The sequence below is a fragment of the Chinchilla lanigera genome, unplaced genomic scaffold (assembly GCF_000276665.1).
Source record: "Chinchilla lanigera isolate Chin_1 unplaced genomic scaffold, ChiLan1.0 scaffold00034, whole genome shotgun sequence".
In the NCBI taxonomy this organism is placed as follows: domain Eukaryota; kingdom Metazoa; phylum Chordata; class Mammalia; order Rodentia; family Chinchillidae; genus Chinchilla; species Chinchilla lanigera.
This window is the reverse complement of record NW_004955435.1, coordinates 10,876,843-10,897,124: the sequence shown is the minus strand read 5'-3', so window position 1 is coordinate 10,897,124 and position 20,282 is coordinate 10,876,843. Positions and strand designations below refer to the sequence as shown.

General features: G+C 37.8%; 1 pseudogene; it reads left to right on the top strand.

Moving 5' to 3' along the window:
• Positions 1-3,078: 3,078 nt before the first annotated feature.
• LOC102024842 lies at positions 3,079-9,623 on the top strand (annotated as a pseudogene).
• The last annotated feature ends 10,659 nt before the right edge of the window (positions 9,624-20,282 follow it).

Genomic DNA, 20,282 nt, shown 5'->3' with positions numbered 1-20,282 from the left:
TGTATGTTCCTAATGCTTATGGAACTCTCCCAAAATAAAGTTATTCCAAAAGAGAAAAAAATAAATAAATATGAATAGCAGAAAAGTTTTATGGGAAAGGCAGTTTAATTCATAACTTTCATTGACTATCTTGAGCACCTGTGGGAAATGCATGGGGTACATCTGAGGTAATGTTTGTTTTAGCAAGGTAGCATTTTGCTTATTTGTTAGGATGTCGTATAACCCCAAGCTTGCAAACTCTACAGATTACATATTTGTCCCTTCTGTATTAAGATATGGCTTCAAGCCAGAAAAACTTGGATCGGATTCTCAGTCTTGTTACATGTCTTTATAAGAACACCTGAGAATGAGAGACTGGAATACTTTGTCTAGCGCTAGCAAGCTGCTGAGGCTCAGTACCACAAAGCCCAGAAATCCCAGCCTCATGTCCAACTGAAAGTGTGATTGTCCTATAGTCAAAATTTTGCCAAACTTGTTAAATTTGGTGTTGTGGAAAATGCTAAATGTCACTTGAATATGTGACCCAAAAGGAAAAGCACATTAACACTTCAGAATAATCAGAAAATAAAATTAGTACCTATAAAATTATTACCAGGGAACATTATGATGAAGCATATCCACATAGTAATGTTGCTCTTAACAGTTAAAGTTTTGGGAGCACAGAAAAATATTTTAAAGGTTTTACAGTATGCATTTTATATGGTATCATTACATATTTATCATGATTTGAAATGCTTGACTCATTTTCATCTCTTCATTATGTTCCATGTGTTAGATTTATGTGAAAATCTGTGAACGTGTTCATTCACTGACTATGAGTATCATTTGACATAAGGACATAGATGACCAATAATGTAAATGTTACGGTTTGTCTCTAGATGTCCCCCAAAGCCTTATGCAGTCATGGGGAGGGCTTCTAGAGTTTATGATTGATCCATGGTGTGAGTGCTACATCTGCCCTGGGGCAGGTAGTTTGCATACAATGTAAGCGAGGGAAAGAGGCTTGCTCTTGCTAATCCTCCCATTTGCTCTTGCTGCTTTTGCTGTTTTCCTGCTGCTATGAACTGTTGCCCTCTGCTGTGTGCCACTCTGCCTTGGAGCCAGCTGAGTAAGGACTGAAACCTGCACAAACTGTGAGCTAAATAAACCTTTCCTTCCTTAATTTTGGGTGTGAGGTATTTTGTCTCAGTAACAAGAGCAAAGTAACCAAGACAATAAGGTAATATGGCAAGAAAAATTATGAAATTCTGGTGGACATGATTTCAAATGAGGAAATGACAACCTGGGAAAAAAAGTGTAGAGCCACTGTGAACCCTGGGCTGAAGAAGAATACTTTCCAATGGGCCCCTGGATGACCTTCACATACACATGTGATTTAAAATAATACATAGCAAATAGAATCTTCACACTGTAGGCAGCTCACCATGAATTATGGTTTGTGGTACCAGTGCAAACCAGTAAAGGCAGCACTTGCTGACAGCTTTATAACACTGAGTAATAAAGCCTAATAGTCACTTTAATTTATAAATGAAAGTGATTGACTTTTTATATATAAAAGTCGTTGTTGTAAATTATATTATGTAAATGGTGCTCATAGGCTAGCTTTAAAAATATTGTCTTATTACATCCAAAAAATTATAATTGATGTGACCATTGGCCATTTTGGAATCAGTTGTTTCTTAGGAAACATAGAGAGAGAGAAACAGAAGTGAAAAGTTTTCCACAACTATTTGGGAAACACTGAAAAAATGAATATTTTCTCCCCCTCTAGTTTGCTATGTGAAAATGTTATTGAATAGCATAAGATTTCATTGATGTGAAATTAGAAAAAAGAGTAATCATCTTCAAAGGAAAACTGACTGATACAGTTCTAAATTCACTGAGTTCTTTTTCCAGGTATCATTTTAGTTCACGACTTCAACTTATAGTTTTCTGCCATAAATTAATAATGTGTACAAGAAAACTGTGATGATTTTACACTTTGCCAGAGCTTTCCAATTAAATTAATTTGCCACCACAATAAGCTAAAAAGTGGGGGAAAGAAAGTTTTAATCATAAGTGATATTTACCTTGGAATAAAAATGGTGATGCACATACATTTCTTTTAAAGAACGTTTTAAAATGTTGGAAAAAAATGACAGTCTGATTAAATGGAAAATCTACATTGTAATGATTTCTAGGGAAACAAAGTTGAAGGCTGATCCATACTGTTTCTGCAAGGGCCCACCAGGGTCATCTAACTGCCTTGCCTTATCACATTTTTCTCTCAATGTATTCCTGGAGTACATCCTGCTCAATTGTAAATGAATATGTCTCATAAAATTTGTGATTTTTTTACAATTTGAAATAGCTTCTGACAGAGTAATTTCCAAATTGCCCCATTAAGATCCACATCACAGACAGTAGAATTCCCATTACCCGGTCTTCCTTTGTGTCCTAGTAACACAATTTTTATCCCAAGAAATTTCTTAGCTTCAGTTAAGCAATATGTGAATCTCCTAGGACATATCCTTATGGGGAAGGAGTCTGTCTTTCCCTCTCCTTTTCTCCTTTTATTCCCTCCCTTTTACACATGTATGTGATAGTAGGAGCTAGAATAAGCATGGAAGCCAGATGGGATGGGTGAACGAGCCAGAGATACAGGGTTTCATCTGTGATACAGCAGATTACCATATCAGCCTTGGCCTGCTCTGCTCAGATGGTGTGATGGTTTGGATCTGTACTGTTCCCAAAAACCTCATGTAGTAAAGTCTAATTCCCAAAAGTGGAAATATTCAGAGGTGTGGCTTTTGGAAGGTGATTAGATAATGAGGGCTCTACCTTCATCAGTGGATAGATACACAGATGAATTCATAATTTGATGGCATTACAGGGAAGTGGTGGAGAGTTAGGAAGTGGGCCTAGACAAATGGAAGGGCACAGGTGTGTGACCCTGAGGACTATTGCTGTCCCCAGCCTCTTCCTCTCTGGCTGTTTTTCTTTCTCTGCTTTCCAGCTGCAGCAGCTGTGCTCCATTGCACTTTCTCTTCCGTGATTCTCTGCCCCAACACAGGCCCGTGGTAATAGAGTGAGCCAACCATGGACTGCACTCCTTGCAACAGTGAGCCGAAGTAAATCTTTTCTCCTCTGAGCATTTACCTGTGGTGTTTAATCACAGCAGTGGTAAGCTAATGCAGATAATTATATGAGATTAGTTGGAGTATTATTACAGATAGCCAAATACTGCCTTAAAAGGTAAGAATTCTGTGATAGCAGCACAGAATTTGGACAATTAATGATCAGTGAGTCAGTCATCATTCATTGGAACTACACCAAATCATTTCTGCATTATTATAGTGGAATTATTTTAAAAATAAATAATAATTTTGTTTGAAATTGAGACTTATTCTGTTATTTAGACTTTCTAATGTACACAATTTGTGGCTTTTCTTTCCAAATATTTTAAAAAATTTTAGAATACTTTTTACCCTGAGTTTCTCACTTTTTAAAAAATGTTATTTAGTCTCACTTGATAAAGAAATGAAGAACAAGTAATAATATATCTCCTCATAGTGAAAGTTTCTAGCCCTTCTGACCAGTGGCTATTTAAAAACTGAACAGAAGATGTTTTCTTTTGAAATATAAAGGTGAGATGTTTTCTTCTATAGTCTTTCCCATTGTCTTGCAATTATTTTATTCTTCCCTAAGTAAAGGAATCTTTTGATTATGACTGTACCTTCCTATGTGATGTGCTGTAGAATACACTTTGTATGGCATGCCTTTAACCACAGTGGCCAGGGTCAGTGAACTGTGATCAGATTACTATAATTCCAACTACTCACGTTGGAAGGTTCATCTGCACAGGCTTAGTTATTATGTGTTAAGGTGAACAATTCTGGGAGGTTGTCGGTACAAGGAAGCCAAAGCTAGCTTTGAAGTCAGGTATGCCTTGCTTTCAGTTTTGGCATTGATGCTCATCACCCTCATATCCTTTGTGTTATATCCTTTACTTCTCTGAGCCTGCTTCAGTAAATAGGAATAATAACACCTATTTCACCAGCCAGAGAAGACCACACTTCATTTCTGGTCGTTTCTCATTAAATGTGAGCCCCTTCCCCCTAGTAGAGCATTCTGACATAATGACCACCTGGGAGTGTGAAGACTTTGGTCCCTATTTCTGAGGACAAATTCAATATATTTACCCCTTGTTATTACTGAGGCACGTTGCTGATCTTTCTTATAGAATTGAAGCACTCAATTCCTTTGAAATTATAGTTTGGCCTCCATAGATTCAACCAACTGCCGAGCAAAAAATATTCAGAAAACAAATGTGTCCATACTGAACATGTATAGAGTTTTTCCTTATCATTAATTTCCTAAATGATACAGTCTAACAACTATTTACATAGCATTTGCATTGTCTTAGTTATTGTAATAGTTGAGAGAGAAAGTGTATGAGAGGATGCTCACAGATTGTATGCAAACACTATATACCGTTTCACACAAGAAACTTGGATCTGCAAATGTTGGTGTTCACGGTGGGAGGAGAAATTCCTGGAACCAAGCCCCACAGTTACCCAGAGACAACTGCACAGGGAAATTCCTGGAGAGTAGACAAACAGCAGCTCAGCACTCACTGATGTCCTACAGGCCAAACAGAGAGCTCTGCTCTACTCACTCTCCCGCTCCCTACTTTGCATCTCCTCATGGATTTGGAACAAATTGTTTTGCCTGCTTGGTTTCTGGAATGAGAGTGTCTTTGAGTAGACCAGCCACAGCTCAGCCCTCTCAGACACGGAACTGGAGACTTACATAGTCATTTCCTGAGGGTGTGGGGGGAAGGACAAGCAAAGAGAGGCACAGTATATACTGAGTGCTTACGCTGTACCTTTTACTTGTTAGCTGGTAGCATTATTTACTGTTTGTCAGAGACCTATGCAGTACGTAGTCTTGCTCCCTTTGCAGATGAAGAAATGAAGGCTTTCCTGCACTCAACAACCTGCTTGTGAACTGTGCAGTCATGCCCTAACTGAATCTAACCTTAGCTGGCTGCAAAGCCCTGCCCCTCTTGCTATATAAAATGCTGCCTCTTTGACCTAATTGAGCCTCTTTTATTCTACTGCAAAATGCTGTGGAATGGAAGTTCTCTAAGGCTTCTTACACTCTCAAATCCTATAATTCCATCCTCTTTACTCTAAATGTGAGAATATAAAACTTACTAAGCTTTTTAAAGACTTAATAAGTCTTTCTCCAAAAAATGCTCACACTACGTTTGATTCATTATAGTGGGTACTTTTCGCTGTGGAAGATATAGTAAGAGTAAATACATGTAATTGGGGGTAGAAAGTAGGGAATTAGGTACTTACCATTCCTATAAGCATCATTTTTCAGTAAACTGCTATTTAAAATCTAAAGAGTCTTATCAATTTATTTTTCAAAGTTCTGATTATGTAAAAGAACATAAATGAAACAATTCAGAATCCATGCTGTGTCGAAAGAAGAAAGGGATTCAACAAGTACAATTGAACCCTGCAGGAGGCACAGCTATAGACGCGTTAGAGCTGAAGGAGCCAGGAACACAGAAGATTATTAGCTTAACTCCATGTTAGTCTTCTTGGGTTGGCTGGGCAATCAACACGGCAATACCTGACACTTAGCTTACTTCATTTGTCACACACAGTTTAAGTTGAAAGATGTGAGTTTCACACTGATTTTTTTAAAAAGGCTTCCTTGCCTTCTTTGGTACCATAGTGCTTTATTGCTTTTCTTAAACAAGGCCTGTTTGGGAGAGACTTTGCGGGCTGGGCTAAAACTTGACTGCAATATCCTTTTAGCGGCAAACTCAGATTTACAGTAAATGGACACATTTGCTTTAGTCATACTCGGTAGGTCTCCTTCTGGGTCACCAAGAAGTGTTGCATGTGGTTCATTTATTATTTCTATTCATTGTTCTTTGTCTATTTGAACAACAGGAGGAAGCAACTTGTCTTCTTCTTTGTGTTACCATCAAGTCTGTGCTTTTATGAAACACACAGAATGTGCATTTTTGCTTTAGTTCATAGTACAGTGATATTAGACATGGCTGGAACTTGAAAGTGTGGAAAGCCATGCAGAGAACATTTCCTCCATTACTCAGTAAGTTGTATAGGCAGATTCATGACGGAATGGGCATTTAGGTAAAGAGACAGAGGTGCACAGGCTACAGCTTCTGAAGCAGATGTTCTGTGCAAATGTAACCTGGTCCATTTCCCTGCAGTTTCTTTAACAGTACTATTTACGATATAGTCCAGCTGACTCACTTTATGGACCATTTTTTTGCAAATGTAAAATTAACCACTTAATTTCAAGTTTTATTAGTACCTGAACCTCCATAGCACAATGAATGATTTTTATGCACATGAAGTTTCCACCAGTGTTGTGTGCATTATGAATTGCAGGCAAGGACATGATGGAATTCTCCCCTGGATATGGAATTGCAGGGCTGTTACGTCTCTTCCAAAAATGTGTAAGGACACAAACACTACTAATGGCTTCTGGGATAACTTGATTTCTTGGGAGCTTTCTTCAATTCTCCCTAGCCTTTACCCAAGTTTTGGTCTAATTAAGCATTCTTTAACACCTAGTGATTTAAAAAAGGAAGGCTCATTTAAAGAGTGTGTGGGTAAAAGAAAACTGTGGAAAAGGCTGCATTCTTCTCCCTCAGTCTGTCATTCTTGCTTCCACTATGGAAGCTCCTCACATTCCAGGCATTCAGGCATCTCCTGATGGAGCTGCTCATCAAAACATAGGATGACAATGATCTCGCTGGGATCTAGCATTGGTCCTGTACCCCAGATTCATTTGTGCTGCGTATTTCTTCATGGTGACATCAAGAGGTGTACAGGTGGGTCTCAAAGCATGGTTTGAACCAGTTAAATGTGCTACATAGCAGCCCTAAACCTCATAAAAGCTCACTTCTCAATCTCACAAGAGTTCTGTTCACAGGTAGGTAACCTCTTGACAGAATTTTGTCAGGAACTGAGTTAGCATTTTGTAATCTAGTGTTCTTCTCATTGAATAAACAATAATATGCCAGTGAGGCATGAAGGCCTCCCCTAAGAGGAAGGAGCTGCTTCCATCACACGTTGTTTGTGCAGATGAGGACACTGGGATATCACTTCACCTCTGTTGATATTCCCTGCCAAAATCACCACAGCAACCAGCAAAGGAGACATGTAACCATACTCTGCAATGCAAAGTGTCTCTACCATACAAGCTGACTTCTCATTCTCTTTTGTTTTTAAAAGCTCGGTCAAATAATTGCAAATTGAACTCTAAAACTATCCTGCCATAAACTGACTGACACCCGAGCATATGATCACATTGTAACTAGGTCATCTTGTATTTTAAAATATATACAGGGTTTTTTATTTAACCACCACAGCCATTGGTGACATTTGCCAATGTGCCAAAGTGTCTCAAAGAGTAACTTTAAGCATGTTTGTAAATATCTTCTCATTTAATTTTTCTGGCTGGCACAAATGGAGAGGCTGTGATGCTAAGACAACTTGAGTTAAACCTTGGCACCATCATTTTCAAGCTCTGTGACTTTGCTGAACCTCCCTGTGTCCACGTTTCCTATATTCCTTACAGCTGTTGTTTATGGGAACTACGGCTTCCCCATTTTACCAGTGTGAAAGCAGAGTCGGAGATCTGAGTACAATAGTTTGGATTTGAATTCTGTCATCTGAAGGAAAATCTCATGTAGTTTCTCTTGCTCTTCATTTCCACTAAAACCACAATTAGTTCAAGAAAGTATCTTTTTATGTGGGTTTGACAGCACACGTCTGTAATTGCAGCACTCTGAGGGGTTGAGGGAGGGGGATTGCAAGTTTGACCCAAGCCTGAGAAATTTACCAATAAATTCCTTGTGTCAGTAAAATAAAATAAAATAAAAAGGAAAGAGAGAAAAGGAACCAAGACTTTGGAAGAGGAGGGAGTGGTGCCAGACGTAATTTCAATATGAATTCTGCTGGTAACTAAGAAAGTTCTACAGAAAGAAAAGCCAACAAAATTAGAAGAGAAACCTGAAGGCGGCTGTAGAGAAGTATTTGATGAGAAGGCATGGAGGCACATAACAGAAATGGGTTTCAATAAGGGTGCATCCGGGTGAGCTCTTATGGATAGTGGCAACCACTCAGAAGTAGCATTGAAAGTACCCCCTGACAGCAGTAAGCAGAGATCTTTTGTGGGTCCACCTCCAAGATGCATAAGAAAAGGCAGAGATCAAGTAAGATATGAACATGAAAAACACCTAGGAAATGCAAGGCCTTCAGCACCAAGCACATTATTTGATTTCTTGAGGCCTAATGTGAGGCTTTAAGTGTGAAAGAATCTAAGTCACAGCCACAGCAGCTTCATCAGGGACAGCACAGAATGTCAAATACTGAATAAAATGGAAACAAAGCTTTTGTAAATAAGGAGAGGAAGGGGGTTAAAGGGAGAGGAAGAGATTTTTGAAAAGAAGAATCAAGACATATTATGTACACGTCCAAATTCCCTAAGATGAATGTGACCATTCTATATATCTAAAATCTAGCAATAAGATTAATTTTAAAAAAGAAAAAATTGGAATAAAAGATAACTAGTTAAGTCATCTTCCTTGTAATGATACCAGGAGGATAAAAAATGAAAAATTTTATGTGCAAAAAGATGCCAAAAATTCAAAGTCAATTTTTCATGGCAATGAATAAGCTAGAAATAGAGTTTCTGAAAGACCAAGTATTTCTTCAGGATCTGATATTTGGGCTGGGGATAGAATCAAACATGATAGACCATATCCTAGATATGACAGAGCTAAAGATACTTCACGTCCTCTAAGTTCTCAGCACAATGATGATATTTTTAAACAAAAAAGATAATGCTATGCAAATCAGATCAGGAAAAGGTCCCTCCTACACAGAGGCAAAACCAAATCCACTTCATCAAGAATTCATAAATTACAACTATCAAAAATGTAGGAAAATAGAAATGCAAACAGGTAATATGGATCATTTGTATGGCAGGAAATCATGAAAAATAAATAATGAAACTTTCAGTGATGTAAACATTGAAAAGCCTTTTAATATAAATACTGATTACTAGAGTCCTATCAAAAGTCACTGTGTCATTAGCGTGCCAAAGGGAGAGACAGAAAAACCACTGGGAGAAGAGTAGGACAGAGTAAGCGAGCAGGATCTGTCACAGCTGCACCGCATGAAGGTAAAATTTACAATAGTGGGCCCAGAAGGTCTGGGCCAATTAAGCCAGGAAAAGAGCTAGAATCATCAATTCCTAAGGAGTATGCAAAAAAAGGAGGAAACATAGGGATGAGTGGTTTGCACTTATTGATGTCTTGGATTTTTTTTTGTTGTTGTTTTGGTACTGGGAATCGAACTCAGGACCTTGCACTTGCTAGGCAGGGGCTTATACCACCGAGCTATAGCCCCAGCCCTACACTTTATTGGGAAGAGAAGTTTTATGGAGCAAAAATTGAAGCCCTCCATTCTTCTGGTATCACAGCTGTTGTTAAGTTCTTTGATTATGAACTCTACGAAGAAGTGCTACTAAGCAGTATCAAGCCCATTCTGCCAGGAGCATGGGAAGAAGAAGGCACCTATGACTAAGTTCTTTAGTTCCATAGAGGAGCTGATGACCAACCAAGATGATCTAATCTGCAACCCAGAAATTTTTACCAACCTCTGCAGGCTGAAAACTAATGCAAAAAGAGTCTTCATGAAGAAAGCACTTTTGAAACCCCCTGGTCAGAACTCAACAGACCTTCTACTTTCCCTTCAGAATAAAATGCAGCCGTGGTAGATACTATCATTTGAAGAAACAAATTACACATATTTAGGGGGAAAATTTCAAAAATGGGAAAAATTATATTAAGGCCTTCACAAGTAAAAGATTTTTGCTTCTACCATAAATAAAATTATTGTACTATATATTAAAAACATTATTCATCAGAACAATGCATTAATCACTTGTTGGTCTCTTCTACATTTGTCTAAACTCCCAACCTCACCAACCCATTCTCTACATGACAGGTGGAGTGATTGTCTTATAAATGTACCTAATCATGTGCTGTGTTCTCTTTATTCACTTCAATGGCTCTCCATTCTCTGTGCATGAAAACAAAATTCTTAACATGGGATGGGAGGGAAGGAATTCTCTAACACCTGCTACCTCCTCAGAGTGACTTCACAATGCTTTTGCTCTTCCTAATAGGAAAGGAAAAAAAACTGTGGGAATCTTGTCACTTGGACTACTTTCCAAAGATAAGCTTACTATAGGAAACATTAGATATAGTCAATTCCTTGGTCTCTAAGCACACACTGCCTGATCAGACTGTCCCTACTAAAGCATGTGTATAAACCCTAGCTGCTAAAAATGGGTGCCTGGGGACAGAACTCATTTTCCTAAAGATTCAGTGTGATAAAAAAAAAAAAAAATTCAGTTAAGTTCCAAGCCCATAAGAGCCTATTTTGCTTATAAGGTACCAGAAATATTCTACTGGAAGTACTAAAGGTCTCTATTTGACAAAATAACAGTACTTGAATAACAATATTTGACAAAATAACAATAACAGTATCTAAGACACTTATCTCATGTAACATGCTAGGTGATATTTGCATTTGGTGGATATTCACTCACTCCCCCTGAGTTTATGAGGAAGTTACTTCTATAATCTCCATTATATAGATAGAAGAAAAAGTGAGACACATAATAGATTCCAACAAGGATAAATAATTCAAGCTGATGTAAACTAGCACCATAAGCTTTACAAGAAAAATCATATTTATATGCCTCATACATTTCTAACAAGAGTAGCGTTGAAACTTAACTTTTAGTAACCAACCATAGCTTTGAAGAGTATTTTGTGCCCTATTTCATACCTTGAAAAACTATATGAATAGTCATTTACTAATTAAGGATTCAATGTTTATTTTTAAGGCTTCGAAATTCTTTCATAAAAATAAAACAGTGCCTGCTTTAAAGTGATTCATATTTTGGTTCTCTGTTTATTCATACCGCGGTGTGAGATCCACCGTATCAATTTCTGTTAATGTCTAAATAGGAGGTGGTAAAACAGCATATATATAACCTAGAATCCATACAATGCATTCATTTTCTTATAGTAATGCCACTTAGAACATATTCTGAGGCAGTGCATAACAATAACCATCTACAAATGTCTCGTGACTGTGTGCTTTCTTCTTTGTCACATTGAGGGTGTTCCTTACCAATGTGGGGCTAAATCTCTGTTTATCATTTTTTGTTTTTTAAAGGCTTAAGCAGATTCTGCATGTTTAAAAAGATCAGCTCTCAGCTTATTAATATTTGAGCAATTGCAAAAAAATTAAGCTAAAATTTTAGACAGCATCACTGATTCATTTTCATCTATTGCCTTTGTTGTTTCACACTTTAGGGAATATTCAGCTGGGTTATGTTTGATTCGGAAGAATTATTAAAAAGTGTTTTTATTGCCTACAATGATTTTCAATAATAGGTCAGTAAATGAAGGGATTTAAATACATGTTTTATTGAAAGCCTAAAAATATTTTAGATTCAAGAAGTGATTCTTTAATAAAAATTGCATGATTTTACAAATGCAGAAGTTTCTTAGCTATAAATTAATGTAAGTTATATATACATGTATATAAAACTAAATAATGCTTATATATTAACATCCTGAATATAGATTACAATCAGGAAAACATGTCATCAAATTTTTCAGCCCATTCTCTACACTATTTTTTTCACCAAAATTACCTCCATATACCACCTGGTATAATGTTCCTTTAAGCAAAGATTATAAATGTATTACAATACAAAAGAAATGTTACATGTTACTATTTAAAAATAGTGTTAATGAGTGTAAACATTCATAGTACATACCATAAGAACCAATAGTGTTTTGTTCAAATCTTCATAGTGGGCTTAAATGGACTAATATCTTTCAAAATATCAAAATCCTAAAGGATTGGTGTCTTAGCTACTTTTCTCATTGCTGAGACAAAATACCTGACATCAAACTTGAAGGAGGAAAAGTTTATTTGACTTGCAGTTTGTAGCTGTTTGATTTCATAGTTCACCGGCACCAAGGCAGAGTGGCATCACAGAGGACAAACAGTTGATGTTTGGCAGAAAGTAGCAAAAATAAGCAAGCCATGAGCCACAAGCAACAATACTAGTTTTTTTCTGCTCCTTTTATACTCTATCTAGGCTACCCAGCTTAGGCAGGTGCCAAGTCAGTCAGTGGACTAACTTAGTAATCACATACCCTTAATTTCAGCATCACACATTCTAGATCTAGCCACCTCTGAAAAAGCCCCACCTATGACTGCATGAGGCTTTTGAGGAACATTATACACAAACAGTAACAACTGGTATGAACAAGACTCTACCTACTCAGAACCAACATTGGATTCTGCTTAATATACTGCCAGAGATTAACGTGGGTGTATAGATGTTTGTTATAATGGCTAATTAAAATCTAATGCATACAGCACTCCATTATTTTAACCAACGAAATCCCCACACCAGTGTGGCAAACCTACAGCTTGTGTGCTTAGCAGGCTGTTTGTTATCACTAAAAGCTCTAAAACGTTTGCCATCACTGGTCTACCAGTGAGTACTGGCATATGATTACAGTGAGGTCATTTGGCAATATACAACCTACGAAATCCACCACTTTTCATTTACTATTTTAGCATCTTACATTTACATTGCCATCAAAGAGTTCTGTGACAGTATCTTCAGCTCTGATTTGTAAGGGAATGTTGCCGCTGAGCTTTTTACAATATGCATGGCTTTCTCACCAGTGCTCTCCTCATTGCTTTGGTAAATGGAATATCTCAGAACATAGGTTGGAAGATAGGATTTCAGGATTTACATGTCACAAAGTGTGGTCAAAATATATGGTCAATGTTCACATGTGAAAATGTACTTAGTAAAAGACATGCTGTGATTAATCTCCCTCACAATACTCACCCTCACTCTAGGCACTCACTACATCATTCTTGTCACTTTCTGTAGCACTTCTGGAAGTCCTCTTTCATGAGTATCTTTACAAGGTGTGATTAAAAAGAAACATAGTGAATATTGCTGCTTAGTACCATCCAATGGAAAGGCAGGCTGTGAATACGTTAAATATGTCCTTATCTACCTTACTCACCAGCTCAGGCACCACTTGACTTCTAGCTCTTCCGCCAAATCAAAGTGGCCAGGAAAGATAAACATTATGAATTGATTCAAGATATCAAGACCACCATGACAGTGCAAATAAAGACACTCACAAAAGAGAATTTCTAACACTGCTTCAGACAGTGCCAAGAATGATGGGACAAATGTGTTCAAAGTGAAGTGTGTTAATGGCAACATATCTTTTATTGTGAAACATTTTATTTTATTTTATTTTTTGTACCAGGAATCAAACTCAGGACCTTGTGCTTGCCAGAAAGGCAATGTGCCACTGAACTATATCACTGGCTGTGTGAAGCATTTTAAAAAATTTAGATGTTCATCTTATTTTTCAGTCATACCTCACATCAACACTCTTGTATGCTCCTATAATCACCAGATTCCCCATTGCTGGGACAAAATACCTGTTTAGAAGAGGTATTTTAATTTAGCAATTTAGAAGAGAAGAGGTATTTTAATTCACAGTTTCGAAGGTTTCAGTCCATGGTCAGCTGGCTCCAAAGTAGAGCAATCGTGACAGAAAGGATGCCCAGCTTGTAGTGTTTGGGAAGGAGAGCAGAGTGGGAAGAGCTAAAGAAGAATGGATCAGAGATCGGATATAATCCCCAAGGACATGGCTCCATGATCCAGTTCCTCGGGCCAGGCACCACTTCCTAGTATTCCATCCTGCTATGAACTCATCAGTGGATTAACCCATTGAACCACCAAGAGGTTAGTGCCCTCACAACCCAGTCACCTGTCCAAGATGCTCTTAGTCAAATTGATAAAAAAGATTAACTAGCACAACCCCTTTCTTCCCTTCTACTTACCACTATGGCAGTTTTGACTTTTCTATTTCATTTAGTTTAGACCACTGCTGTTTTCTAGCATGTCGCCTACAGTCCCTTGCCAAGTTCTTGGAAGCTATTTCCCAGGATACTGGTTTCATGTCAACCTGTGCTTCTTTATTTAGCTTTACATTCTCTCCCTCCTGATTCAGTGTTCTCAGCCGCTCTGAGCACTGGTCCCTTCTCATGCTTATAAGGTTCTACATCTCCTTTGGTGCCCTCTTACTCCTTTAATAAGTCTAGTTCTTTCCTAATTAACTGATTTCATGATGTGAATGCTAATTATTATTGTGGAGAAGAAGAAAAATCTTAAGGTAGTATGCGTTGTCTCACAATGCCTAGGCTTATGTGTCAGTTCAGGCAATGGAGAAGTGCTAGTCTTCAACAGAGAAGGAAGGCAATTGCTGGAATCCAGAAGGTTGACTGTGTAGAGGGATTTCATACTTCTAGTTGTATTGCACATCTCAGGGTCACATTCTTTCCAAGTAGGGCTGTGACTTGGGCATAGCAGCTTTTATTATGTAAAGAATTCAAGCTTCTTTCAAGCTGTGATACTTTTTAAAACAATTACATTTGGGGCCTAGTTCTCAACGTTTTTTCTTTGCCATCCAGTTCTGTTCCTCTGCTGCCAAAGAGGACTTGATGCTTTCGCACTTACCGTTTAAGTGTTGACTACTCTCCGTAGTCTATTCCTTTCCCTAAGGCATACATTTTCACCATCTCTTGCCAGATAATTTCAATTTCTTTGAAATTATCCCATATTTCTCAAATACTTGATGTATTACATCCATGGGTGCATTTCCTTTCACTGTTATACCACCCACACTTATCACCAGTGTGCCTGTCAATGTCACTGCTATCTCTGCCCAGGGCTGTATGTACCACCAGCGATAAGGTGCCAGCAGGTGGTCAATTCCAGCGTCCCATTTTAGTCTCTATACTTTCTGCCCACTCCTGGTATTCGCTATTGCTGGCTGGATTTCTGAAGAGTCAACATCACAGATAGAGATTAGTTTGCAAGATAAACACCTGTAGCAAAGGGAAAGTAAACATCACCAGGCAGGGGGGAAGCTGGTATGCAATGCGGTCTTTAAAAAGCCCCAACTGACTGTCGGAAATTCGAAAAACTGAAATTACATTTTCATGTTGTTCTGAGTTTGACAAAGTAGGAAGAGGGAATTTGTCAAGGTAGTCACTGGTGGAGGCCAGTGATATCAAACCTTAGCATATATTGGAATCAGAACCCTGGAGGGCTGAATTAATCACTGTTGGTCTCTCTTGCCAGAGTTTCCAAGTATGTCAGGGATAGGACTAGAGAATTGTACTTTTCTAACTACCCAAATGATGTTGATATTGCTGGTCCAGGGATCTTACATTGGGAATCACTGATGGAAGTGATTTCCTTGAAGGACCTTTCAACTGGCAGCACTTCCAACAGGTGGGAGAATAAATACATAATTCCTCAAAAGAGATCTGGAAAGCATTTCAGAGAATCTACTATTAGCATGAATTTGAATCATTTAGAAGTATAATCCCATGGACTCCGCCCCTTCTTAGATCTTTGAACTTGGAAAGCTATTTAAATTCTCTATTTTCATTTAAAAATTGCTACTCTCTATTTATTCCTAAGCTCAGTGATTGGACAACCAGTTGCCCAAACTAGGATGTTGGGAAACTTCTTGGATGTCACCTCTTCCTGTCATCTAGTTAACCCACTAATGCTTGTAAAATCGATCATCTCAATGTCTCTTGATTCAACTATTTCATCTTTAAGACACTGAAAAATACCTTGGTTCATGCTTTAGTCATTTCTTATTTGGTCCATCTGCCACCATTCTTCTCTTCAACTTTATTTTTTAAAGGCACTCAAAGTGATTTTCCTAACATATTAACTTGATTAGGCCCTTACAAGTTTGATGGCACTTCTTGGTCTCAAGATAAAGTAGAATCATCCCGATGTGTTTATGCCCTTTATGAGACCTTGCCTTCCTTTGCCTTCTCAAATGTCACCTGTCGCACTCCCACAATCCACACTATACACTTGATTAACTATCTGCAGTTTCTTTCAAGGGTTGTTTTCCTTTAGCTTAGGCTTTGCACGTACTGTTTTCTCTCTTTGGAAATATCTTTCTCTTCCATTTCACCATATTCTTTTGCAGCTCCAAAGCATCCTTTAAGTCAAACATCTAAAAACCTTTCCTCCCTCACGGAGGCTGGTTAACTGTCCCTGCTTTGGGCGCCTTTGGGCCTCTATTTTTATCTTAACTTTACTGCAATTAAATAAATCTTTATTTTTTCTGTTCCTTGCTCTCTACCCTCCTACAAAGTGGAGGGAGTGTCTTTCCTAGCACTGACCTTCTGATAGTGTTTAAAAGACCAACTTCGCAGTAGAGTTCCTCATTCTCAAATTTTGGACGATTAATTTTCAAGTAGGCCATATACTGAACACATGAAAATTATTCGATAAATTACACTCGTATTAATGTTAGTTGGAGTTTTAGGGAAACAAGTTTGGATGGGTTTGCGAAGGAAAATGGAAAACGCAACTAGATCATTCGAAGTGAAAAGTTAGTAGCTGACATAATATGTATCATGCTTACTTTTCCTATCAAAAATTTAGGTGTTTTAAAATGTTTTAACATTTTTAAACAAATTTTATACTTATATCATTTGAAATATATTAGTAGCATAAAACATTACAATTTTATAATCTACCATGGAAATGAGACTCAGAAATAATACAGTGCGAACATAATAATTTTACCACACTTATCGTTAATTTACTTTTCAATTATTGTTTAGTTATACTTCATTATTAACTTTCAAGAATTGACATAACACTTTATAACAATTATATATTTATTAAACTTGGCAATTATGTGATATACAGATGTCTATTAATGTATTTGTGAAAGAAGAAATAATAATCTAGACATACCTCAAAGGAATGAGAAGGGAGAAATCAAAGTGTGAATTTTTAACCACAGGAATCACATAGCTCATTTTCATTTCCTTTCTACAAGAAAAAGAAATCTTTAGAAGAATCTGTGGGAAATAAATGCACAGTATCATTTTGGGTAAGATATCAATAAAAGAAATTAGACGTCGACGTAGTATGATATTAAAAATGTGTTAATTTCTGTTTGGGTAAGCAAGAACACCTTATGTTCTTTACTGTGTCTACTAAAGATCCTTGCTATTTGCTTTTCAGAATGCTTAGTTATTCAGAACCCTTTCACACCCTTTCCTTCCTAGCATCCTGTCAGATGTACAGAGGCTTTGCAATGTGTCAAAATGATTAGGTTGAACTACGTTTCCCAGATTTCTTTTCCTATTCTGGTTACAGTGAACCTGAGAGAGGTTCTTCTTAGAAATTTAGAAGACAGAGTGAAAAATGGCAGCCACTTTGTAGTTGACACATCACTGATCTGCTGATACACCATGCCGGCCTGAGGGAGCCGTGGAGCCTGCAGCTGCCACAAATGTGCAGCAGTTCCTGAATATTCTTGCTGCACGTCTGACTCCTAGAGCAGGTTTGTGTCAAGCTTCCTGATGAAGGGTTCTGGACTCTTCACGATATGCATAATACCAAAGAGAGGTAAAGCAAAATGGATGTGGACGTCAGCCCCACGAGTTCCAGCTCATCCTTGGGGGTTCCTACTTATTCTTGTTTTTTTTTCTTGCCACTTTGTATCTACATTCTGTAGAGTCTATCTGCCCTGAGACTTCAAGTTCCATCACCAAATGTGAAAAACAAAGCCTCTCAGAGGCTGCTTAGCCAGCTCTAGCTCTCCAATTTCATGATTCATATCCTTGTAACAAATCTGTCACTTGGTTGGTTTATGGATGTATGTATGCAGGTGTACGTATATGTATGTATCTATCTATCTATCATCTATCTCCTAATGGTTTGTGTCTTCAATTATATCCTAACTAATGCAGAATAAAATCATATTTTGGTACTGAAAATGGGGTAGGTACTAAGAGATAAAACCTTAAGAATAAGTTCTCTATATTAGTCATGAGTTTCCTGAAATTATTTCTCTGCAGGTGTTAAGGCCACTAATGATCTCTATCCCATGACAAGAGGGTACTGGTGATCAGATGGCATTCAGTGACAACAGAGTAACTCAGTTTATGACCTATAGGTAACTGTAGACAAGTACTTTTAGAAGGCATGACATGAGTAAGACTGAGACTGGTAGAATGCTCACCAAGAGAAGTGCATGGTTTGCCCATTTATCTTCACAGAAACCTGAAAATTCCATGAGAGTAGATCTTCAGGGTGTGAGATCAAAATGGAAGAAATAGGAAGTTATATTAGGCCTAGTGTGTTGCTGCAGAGCAACTAATCAAAGAGTCTAAATTTAGTGTTTTAAAATGTGACTGTGCTAAGAATGGGTGTATTTTTTTTTGTATATTTGTTAAAATATGGGTCCAAAGTAGTCATTACCAAAAATGTTAAAATGACAGAATTTTGGTGTAATACAATAGAGAAAGATATCCAAAGAATTACAGTGATGGAATGGTAATATGGTTTTCTCATCTAAGACCGCTTCCTCAGATTTTAGGAGGCGGTGTATGGTCAGCCTTTCCAAACAGGTGGAGGGGCTGAAGACTGTGTCTCGTATAAATGCTCATCACAGATGACTTTAGCAGGGAAGAGATCTTATAATTAAATGGATAGGATGATCTGTTCTGTGGGCAACACTGGCTTCCTTCCCCAGCTACTCCTGTTGCTGCCTCGTAGACTCATGAACAAATTACCCTGAGAGCAAAAATGAGATCAGATGTGGGCTTGTTCTCGTGGACTTCTTTTCACCAAGGCTGAGCTGACTACAAGGCTAAGTGCCCAATTAGAGCAGAGGACAGACTCAGAGAGCAGCATGAGCCCCTCGAGCTTCTGATAGGGCACTATTCCCAGGAAGGGTTATCCACATCGTGTTGTTTACATTAGACCACATTCATCATGAAAGGAACCAGGTTTATTTCTTACTAAAATAAATATTCACTGTAGATATGGATCTGCCCAAATGATCAGCCATGGGCTTTGGAGTGTCTTACCCTACCTAGTGGGATTGCACAGAGCATCAATTTCAGCTAAGAATTTCTGGCACAGCAAGTGAAATATGGCAGTTGGCCCATGCTCATGAAATCTAAAGGTCTTCACAAATTTTCCATCATCTTCAAGCAACTGGTTTATAAAGAAACTTGTAGTGGGGAAAGAGGGCTGACAAATCCTCTAAAATAGGGAACTCCAACATGGCATCCAACAGTGCTATTCCCATGTAGCCTGGATTCACAGGCCTGGGAATCAAAGCATTGAAATAGGAGTGACTCCTTTCACTGTTACCTTAAGTGACCCAACGGCAAATTTCTGTTTCGCTCTCCCATGACTATTGGCTCTACAACAATGATTCTATTATACTAGCAGTTGAAACTGTCACCTGGACACTTGGTTCCCACATACAACTGGATCAACAGGCAAAGAAGAGAGATGTTCTATAAGCTTGTGTGTTTGACTTAGCCATTAAGGAAAAACAACTTGCTACTTCACAATATTCTAGCATCAGAAACAATGACAGCTGCTTTATAGAGCCCATTTAACTAACATGAGCTTCCAAACTGTGTAAGGTCACATCCTGTAACAATACTCACTATCTACTATCTATCTATCATCTATCTATCTATCTATCTATTTATCTACCATTACCTCATGGTCCTACTTTTCTAATTTAGTACTAATTAATGTTGTAAATGTAAATGATCTATAATGATCAGATCCTTAAGTAACCAGACAAAGGAAAGAATGCATTTCAAAGGCTTTTGGTCAGATTATGTCTAAGGTCAGGTACCACTAAAGTCATAAAAGATGTTTTTCCAGGATGACCTAGTACATGTTTTCCAGTGAAACAATATACATTACCCTAAATTGACCTACAGCTTTATTTACTAAATATTGCAATTTTGGTAATTTAATGTGATAGCACCAAGTCTTTAGGTAATGTTTTCTCTGTCTCAAAAAAAAAACCTGCACAAAGACCTTTTAGTACATTTCATTTTTCATTGAGAAAATTGCCCATATGATTTAATCTGTAGTGTCTTAGTTACTGTCTTTGTTGCTGGGGCACAGTACATGACACCTACAAAATAAAGGAGAGGAGGTTGTTTTGGGCTCATAGTTTGTAGAGGTTCATCCATAGCTGGATGGCTCCAAAGCAGGATGGCATGGCAGAGGGACATGGCAGAGGA